Source organism: Anguilla anguilla, chromosome 2 (assembly GCF_013347855.1).
Source record: "Anguilla anguilla isolate fAngAng1 chromosome 2, fAngAng1.pri, whole genome shotgun sequence".
Classification (NCBI taxonomy): Eukaryota; Metazoa; Chordata; class Actinopteri; order Anguilliformes; family Anguillidae; genus Anguilla; species Anguilla anguilla.
In genome coordinates this window covers 62362317-62371743 of record NC_049202.1, presented here as the reverse complement: position 1 = coordinate 62371743, position 9427 = coordinate 62362317, and the positions used below count along the sequence as shown (strand labels likewise).

The 9427-nt window shown below is 50.2% G+C and overlaps 1 pseudogene; it reads left to right on the top strand.

The window, feature by feature from the left end:
* Positions 1-789: 789 nt before the first annotated feature.
* On the top strand, positions 790-7777 carry LOC118220864 (annotated as a pseudogene).
* Positions 7778-9427: the final 1650 nt, after the last annotated feature.

Sequence of the window (9427 nt, the reverse complement as noted above, 5' to 3'; positions counted from 1 at the left end):
GGGAAATATATATATAATATATATATATATAACCACCACACCAAGTGTCACCATAAACCATCTGCTTTTATCTCAGATAAACATTACTGTTTTTTTAAAATTCCCATGACCCAATATTTGAACCAAGATATACCATTGAACCGAGAAACCCGTTTATTGGATAACCATTTTGGAGAGCTGCTCATATTTTTATGGTTACTCAGTACTTAGTTGATAAGTTAAAGCAGGTGGTTACACAGGTAACTCACCTCACCTGGTTTACTGAGTCTGAATTGGTTGCCGGTTTTGAGCTGCAAATAAAAACCAAAAGATCTGGCTCTCCAGAACCAGGGATGCAGACTCCCGAACAGGACAAACAGGTTCATTCATACAATTTGAGCAAAACATAATTTCCAAAAATACATGTCAAAGTGGCTGTATTTAGACAACACAAGAGTACACAAGTACAAGTACACAAGACACCTGCTCCATTTCATAGTCGGCCCTCTACTCCTGTCACACGTAGATTGTTGTTGCTGGTATATTCCAGGCAGCTGTCCTAGCTAGCGGGTGTAGAGTTTCAGCTGTGTTTCGCGCGCCCCGTACGGTGCCCTTGGGGCATGTCAGCCGGGGGTGGGGGGGGGGGGGGGAGCTCAGACCAACAGGAGCACTGTGACTCAGCAAGTGCCACCCCGCCCCCCTCCCGGCCTTCCCTTTTCCCCAAAATGTGCCCCCTGAGGGTCAACAGAGGGATCTGTCTGCCCCCCCCCCCCCCCCCCCCCCGCCCCCATCCCGTGCCGTACGAGTGCAGTCGCAGGTCTGCTGTCTAAAGACGTGGCGCTAAAAATAGCCTCAAAAATCAACACTCACTCAGAGACACACACACAGACAGAGGCACGCTCGCATAGAAACACACTGGCACCGGCAAACACACACTCGCACTCAGGCAGGCTCCCAGATAAACACACAGTTCTGGAGTGAGTGAGAGGGGTTGGGATTGGGTTGGGAGGGGGCGTGTCTTGTTGTGCCAGCCGAGCGGCGATTGTGAAACCGGCGACTGCGATACAGACACAGAGGACGCGACGGAGCGAACGGCAGAGAGGAGTGCCTCGGACGAGCGAGAGAGCGAGCGGAACGAGCGCGTGAGAGCGAGCGAACGAGCGAACGAGCGCGTGGAGGATAAAACGCCACCGAGCGAGAGAATGAGCGAGGGAACGAGGGAGATGGAGGGCGAGCGGACGCCTCCCGCCGCGGCGGACCCCTCCTGCCCGGGCTGCCGGGGCGGGGAGCCCCTGCTGCTCCCCTGCGGGCACCGCCTGTGCGCGCCCTGCCTGACGCTGTGCCAGAGCGAGCTGGGGGAGCGGGCCTGCACCGTCTGCTACGGCCGGGACGTCCTGGACAGCGTGGTCAAGGGGCTGCTGGACTCCCTCTTCCGGGGCCAGCCTCGGCGGGACGCGCCCCCCGGGGGGGGAGGCCTGCTCCTGCTCCCTGCACGGGGAGAAGCTGACGCTGTACTGCATGGAGGACGAGGAGCCGGTCTGCTCCCTTTGCAAGGCCGCCGAGCACCAGGAGCACGAGTGCTGCTCCAGTGAGGAGGCTGTGCAGGACTGCAAGGTAGGACACACACACTCATACACACACTAACACACACTCACTCATACACACACACACTCATACACACGCTTACACACACACTCACACGCACACACATACTATACACTACACACACACACACTCGCACACACACACTCATACACCCACACACACTATACACTACACTACACTACACACACACACACACACACTATACACTACACTACACTACACTACACACACACACACACTATACACTACACTACACTACACTACACACACACACACACTATACACTACACTACACACACATACGAATACACACACACATGCTATACACTACACTACACACACACACATACTCATACACACACACTATACACTACACTACACACACACACATGCTATACACTACACTACACACACACACACATGCTATACACTACACATACACATACTCATACACACCAACTCATACACATACACACTATAAACTACACTACACACACACACACATGCTATACACTACACATACACACACACTCACACACACACACTATACACTACACACACACTCACACACACATACATACTCTTACACACACTATACACCACACACGCACTCATACACACGCGCACACACACTATACACTACACATACACACACACTTGCACACTATACACACACACTATACACTACACACACAAACACACACTTAAACAATACACAGACACTAAAATACACTACACACACATAAAGCACACAAAGAAGCATTCTACAAACCATTCACAATTCACTGCATTTACATTGTTTATACTATCATAAACATTTCAAAAGAAGCTCTGCAACAGAAAAGAGTCAGATAACCTGCACATGGTAAAGCAAGGAGGACTGCTGGATGGAAGAGGACTATCTTTTACTGTTTGCTGGCGCTTGGTATTCCACATGTGCATTCTATATGTGGGACAGAGAGCCTTTGGTGAAGTCCAGGCTTGATGCAGTGCTGGATACACTCTGCACACTGTAGGTAAACTACGAGCCCTATAGGTAAATACTGTTGGAGCTTTAGCAGTGGATGTTTGCTGTGTGCTGGGGGTCTTTGCTCACGCTGGATGCTGTCATGTTCTCAATGTCAGTGTGCAGCTGCTGTGGGCCTCGAACCCGGGCCTCCACCTGCCTTCACTGCACAGCAAGGCACAACCTCCCAGGCTAAAGACCAGGGTGCCCCAGGCATCTCTAAACTCTGTGTTTCCCCTCCCCTCAGAGGGAGCTCAGGACCACATTGAAGATCCTGGAGGAGAAGCTGGAGGCTCTGAACGTGGCCAAGCAGACCTGCGATGAGACAGCTGAACACATTAAGGTAGGGCAGGGGCGTCCGATCTTATCCGAAAAGGACCGGTGCGGGTGCGGGTGCGGGTTTTAGATCAGCGCTGAGACACCTGATTCTACTGATGAAGTTATTGATTGAAGACCACAACTAATTAATCAACTAGTTGAATCAGGTGTCAAGGTGCTGGCTAAAACAAAAAAACTTGCACCCACAGCGGCCCTGTTCAGATACGATTGGACGCCCCAGGAGGTAGGGCCTCGTGGATTAATTTTTTAAGTGGACTTTTTAAATAAAGGAGACACTGAACTCTCCTGGTTGTTTGTTTACTTTATTCAGACCAGTCAGAAGCAGAGCGGGTAACAGACAGAGAAGGGACCACAGCCAGTTATATCCGCGTAGGGGGAACCGCATCTGAGCCAGAGACACCTGTTGTACCAACACCGCCATGCGTGTTACCTAACAAATTTACTTCTAACGTTTTCCAATTTGCACGTAGAGGTCACACATTTCACACCGTGGCAACACGGCTTCACACATCGCACGAGGCGGCACGCACACGCACGCACGCGTGGAACATTGTCTCTTACATTCATTCGGTGACTGACAGCGCCCAGAGACATGCCGCTCCACGAACTCCTGTCCCCTCTGCGACGGGTCAGCCAGTTCTCTAAGGGAGGTGGTCCCGCAGCGGGCACTGCGGTTCAGTAAATATATTCCCGTTCCCCTTTGCCTCCGCATTTAATCTCTGGGTTAGACCTTTAAAGTTTTCCCAACGCCTGTGTGTAAACTGTTGGTGGCTCAGTGGAACTTGCTTTACGAAAATAACGAAACAATATTGGAACAGAATATGGAAAAATAAGGAGGTCATTCATGCCGCACGGTCTCAAAATGAATCTGGACCGGTGCCAGTGCCGACTGTGGCCGGTTGCTCCACAGGGCGATGCGCAACTGCGCCACCCAAGGCATGGGTGGGTTCAGTTGGTTAGGGGTCAGCGTTTCACCACTCTTCAGCAAGCCCCGGCTAGTTGACTGGGCGCCCGTGGACTACACAGTCAAAGCTGCATAAAGAAAGGTCTTCCTCCGACTCCACTCTATGCGATCTTAGCTGTAGTCTGCGTGGTGAAAAGAAGCGGCTGGTGACACCACGCGTTTCAAAAAACCATGGACGTCTGAACTCTCCCAAAAAGGTGAAGTGAATGAACACGGCTGTGGTTGTAGATAATTGGATGTTCAAAATCAGGATAAGAAATTGAATTGTTCCACCCCACATTGGGCACCAAATAAATTAAAATAAAGATATACGTTTTTCCCTTTGTTGGCCCCAGACCCAGAGTCTTCAGACCGAGAGGCTAGCGAAGGAAGAGTTTGAGAAGCTCCACCAGTTCCTACGTGATGAAGAGGAGGCCCTGGTAGCCTCTCTAAAGGAGGAAGAGGAGGAGAAGACCCAGAAGATCAGGGAGAAGATTGAGAAGATGGCGGGGGAGATAGCCTCCCTCTCCGACACCATAAAGATGGTGGAGGAGCAGCTGGAGGCCGAGGACATCTCCTTACTGCAGGTAAAGACAGAGGACACCTGTCTGCCACTGAAATGCAAACACCCCAAATACAGGGTGCCAAACAAAACAAAATGGATGAATTTATAAAAGAACCCCACCTTGAATAATGCATTTTTAGATTGTATTTAGACTGCCGTAATGTTCCAAATCCAGGATCCAAATTTTTAAGGGATTGGGCGAGTGTTTTCAAGATTATTTCTCCACGCTGAATTAAGACAGTTTGGTGCAGGAGGATTTGGAGGAGGTCTGGTGCTCTTTGAAGCATTCACAAGCTGTGCTCACTTTTCAACAGTGACAAGTTCAGAAAGTTTCTTTATGGGGGGTGGTGGTGGTGAGAGGGGGGGGAGATGTGTCAGGAATGTACCTTCTATAAGCCTCTTGTCTTTTTCTTTGTGAAATCTAGAATATTTATATAATTTATAAAAAAAACTGTTAAATTAATACTTTGGCACAGCAGCCTTTCAAAGTTATTTGACCCAAAAAACGTGGGGGAACATTTACAATAGTGGATATATAATATGGATCTATAGAGTGATCAAGCTTTCCTCCAATACATGTTTGTGTGTGTGTGTGTGTGTCTGTGCACGTGTGTGTGTGTGCGTGTGTGTGAGTGTGAGCTGCTTCTTTAGTCTTCCCTGAATGAGTGTGATTGAGAAGCCTCTCCTCTCTCTGCTGTCTGTCCCGCAGAACTTCAAGACCACCGTGCAAAGGTAGGTGACCCTCTTTTAGCATCTCTGCCCCGTTCTTCCTCTGAATAGAGCACAGTTCCACAGAGCAACACAGACACTCATCTGAACTGTGAGTATTAACAGAGTAACACTGATACTCACCCAAACTCTGAGTATTAACAGAGCAACAGACACCCAGACTTTGAGTATTAACAGATTGACTCTGAGTATTAACTGAGTAACTCTCAGTATTAATAGAGTAACTCAGAGTATTAACTGAGTGACTCTGAGTATTAATGGAGTAACTCTGAGTATTAACTGAGTGACTCTGAGTATTAATGGAGTAACTCTGAGTATTAACTGAGTGACTCTGAGTATTAATAGAGTAACTCAGAGTATTAACGGTGTAACACTGAGTATTAGTAACCCTGCTGAATGCTGGTGGCAGAGCGCAGAGTACGCCGCGGGAGCCAGACAAGGCCGTGGGGGCGCTGATCGATGTGGCCAAACACCTGGGCTGCCTCAGGCACCGAGTCTGGGAGAAGATGCAGGGGATCACGCAGTACAGTGAGTACTGGGCCAGGAGGGGCTGTTTGTGTATGTCTGCATGTGTGCGTGTGTATGGGTGTCTGCCAGCGTACTGTACGCATGTGTGTGTGTATGTATACGTGCGTGTACGTGTACTGTGTGTGTAGGGATATGAGTTTGTATGCTTCTGTGCTTGTGTGTGTGTGTATCTGTGTTTGCACGTGTATACGTGTGTATGTGTACGTGCACTGTGTATGCATGTGTGTATATACTTTTGCTTGTTTACATGTGCTGTGTGTGTGTGTGCCCAACTCTGCTTTAAATGTGTTGCCTTCTCTCTCTCTCTTTCCCTCTCACACTCTCTCCCCCCTCCTTTCCTCTCTCTTTCCCTCTCTCTCCCTCTCTCCCTCCCCCTCTCTCACTCTCTATCTCCCCTCCTCTCTCCCCCTCTTTTTCTCTCCCTCTCCCCTCTTCTCTCCCTCCCTCTATCTCTCCCCTCCTCTCTCCCTCCCTCTCTCTCTCCCTCTCCCCTCCTCTCTCCCTCCCCCTCTCCCCTCCTTTCTCCCTCCCCCTCTCCCATCCTCTCTCTCTCTTTCTCTCCCTCTCTCTCCCTCTCTCTCTCTCTCTCTCTCTCTCTCTCTCTCTCTCTCTCTCTCTCTCTCTCCAGCGCCCGTGGTTCTCGATCCCAACACGGCCGATGTCTGCCTCGTGCTGTCGGACGACCTGACCACCGTGCTGTACACCGACGAGGAGCTGCGTCTCCCGGACAACCCCGAGAGGTTCAGCTACTACGAGTGCGTGCTGGGGTCCGAGGGGCTGGGCGCGGGACGGCACGCCTGGGAGGTGGAGGTCGGGGACAGCTCCGAGTGGGCGCTGGGCGTGGCCAAAGAGACGGTCCCGCGGAAGGAGTGGTTTCCCATGAGCCCCGAGACGGGGCTGTGGAGCATCGGCCTGTACGCGGGGGAGTACCGCGCGCGGGCCCCCGTCTCCTCCCCCATCGCGGTTAAGAAGAAGCCCCACAGGGTGCGGGTGCAGCTGGACTGGGACAGGGGGAGGCTCACCTTCTCCGACCCCAGCGACAACGCCCTGCTCTACAAGTACCAGCACCGCTTCACCGAGAGGGTCTTCCCGTACTTCTCCAACACCTCCAAACGGAACCCGCTCCGCATCCTGCCCGGGAAGGTGTCCGTCGCCGCGGAGTAGCGCCGCGGAAACCGGGCCGGACTCGGGTTCTGACGGCGCCTCAGTGTCAGTGTTGGGGACGGCACTGGCACTGCCCAGAGTATGCATGTAGTAGTGCGGGGATCTCAAACAAGTCGCCATTCGTTCAAAGCGCATTTCAGAGAACTCTGCACATTTAGAAACAAACATTTAAAAATAAAAAATAAAGATAATACGCTGCGACAGAGCGACAGCCAAACTGCCGTCCAAAGCTGACGGCCAGCTTAGTCCTTGTAAAAAAAGGGTGTGTGGAGTCCTTACCCAGTCATGCCCTGAAACTTAACACTTGAGGGCTGAATCGCACTGGAAACCAGCAGATACCACAGACCCCCGCGAGCGTAGTTTGAGATCCCTGAAGCACCGAAGCCTTAAGATATTTCATCTGAGTTTGTGAAAAAGCCAATGACCTTAAATTGAACCTTTGGTTGCAGTTTGCTCTTTTGGTTGAATAATTGTCGTTGTAGTGTGCTTCATTAAATTGTATCAGTTTTCATTGCTGTTTTCATCACATATCAATCAGCATTTTGTTGGTTCAGATGTATGCCAGAGGGAAGAAAATAATGTTTTTTTTGTGGGAGTTACTGAAATTCAAATGCATTTGAAAGCCGTTTGATTTGACTGTACTGAAGCTGTTTTTTTTTTTACTGTAAAAATAGGCAAACTGCATGTCTGGCTGTGCATATTTTGCCCTGTGTTCCTTGTTTTGAAAAAGACTTGGGTTACAGGACAAACTGTGCAATGAAGTTCTGGCTGGATGCCGAATTCGCCTACCGGTGTGTGTGTGTGTGTGTGTGTGTGTGTTTTTATTTTGTGAATGGTGTTCCTTCGCGTGAAGCCCCTCGGCGAGTTCATATTTCTGTTGGAATTCAGACTCGCATTTTAATAAAGAAATTCACAACCAGGTCGTCTGTTCCGATGTTTTCTGCGCGGGATTAAGCGGCGGCATCGTAATAACTCGATTTCACGTGGGGGCCGTCACGCCGCGGCAGTTCAGTCTCTCCAGCAGGATGAAGGCGCACCTGCTGCGGTCCGTCCGCGGCGCCCTGGGCCACGTGACCGTCGCTGGAACACCGGGGTTGCGGAACTCGATGCTCCGGCGTTTTGGCGCCCACACAAGTTTGTGACCTTTCCATCTCGGTGCTCGTTAAAACAGACATGCGGATCGATGGCTGCACCCGCGCGAGCAGCCGCCAAGTGTAAACTGGAGAAACGCACGGACAGAAAAACAGCTGGTGCTGCCTGGCTACGGTCTACTTCAGCACCGCAGCCAGTTTGGTTCCCCCCCCCCCCCCCCCCCCCCACCCCACTTGCATGTAAGCAGCGTCGGCTACACATTTTCATGCAGTCCATGAAGCCCCTCGGCCAAATATTTGCCACCTTCCTCACCGTTTATCAAAATTGAATCTGTTCAATATCTTCCGCGGCTTTATTATATTGGTCTGTTTATTTCACAGATGTAAGATTCCAAGGTCGTATATGCAAAGCAATTCACAAAGCAATAGTAATGGCCATTCTGCAGAGGATTATGCAGGTAAAGCGTAGGTGACAAGTCAATACGCAAAGTGCAGAAGACAAACTACACACACACACACACACATACACCACACATTCACACACACACGTACGCACACACACCACGTATGCACACACACACACCACAGGCACGTACACACACACACACATCTGTTCAGTGAAAGAGTATTTCCTATATTTGCCATAAGTCATGAAATAATAAAATACTTTTTGTCAGTGTGATTGGTCCCTCTGAATCCCCAGGAAATAACTGTCTACAGTATAATCTTTCATTGCAAATATAAGACAGTGCACAACCTAAAACAATAACAGTCACAGAGAGCTTGTGGCTTCTCTCTCACAGGAAATAATCTGGCAAGCAGTCCCCTGGCAAACAGTGTGATGCAAAGTGGAGCCACAGCGTCTCCTACTGGAGAACTGGCAGAGCTGCAGGCCAAGGCGCACAACAGTGACTCATGCAGGGCGTTAGAATGTCTTTAGGAAGCAGAACCTGCGCGGCTTCGCGGCTCTGGAACAGAGTGCTTAGACAGTTGCACAAAGCAAAAAGAAGTGCTTCACAACAGCCCTAAGAGATAAAGAGAATGGTGCAATGACACGAAAACAAAATACCAGCTAAAAGAAACTCAAATGAGGAAGAAGACAAACCGAACTTAAAAATGGGCCGCGGACAAACTGCACACAAATTTCACATTTTCTTTTACTCTTGTTTAATTTATTTTTTAAAAATTGCTGCTGTACCACAGGGCTGTCTGCAAGCAGTTGGCAGTTGGGCGTCCGATGGAGCTGCCAGCCACGGTCGGTCAGCGCCGATACGGTTCGAACCCGGGGCCGCGAAGCTCACCCACGCAAGACCGTGCGGTGCCTTAACTCAGTGAGCCGCCCAGCAGCTTCCTCTACTGATGACCTTAAATGGAGAAAAACTCAAAACGTTCACATACCCCTGTGCCACCCTATGTCCAGTGCACTTGTGAGGACTCTGACAAAACACTGTAGGATCTCTTCAACGTGCTGCAAACGG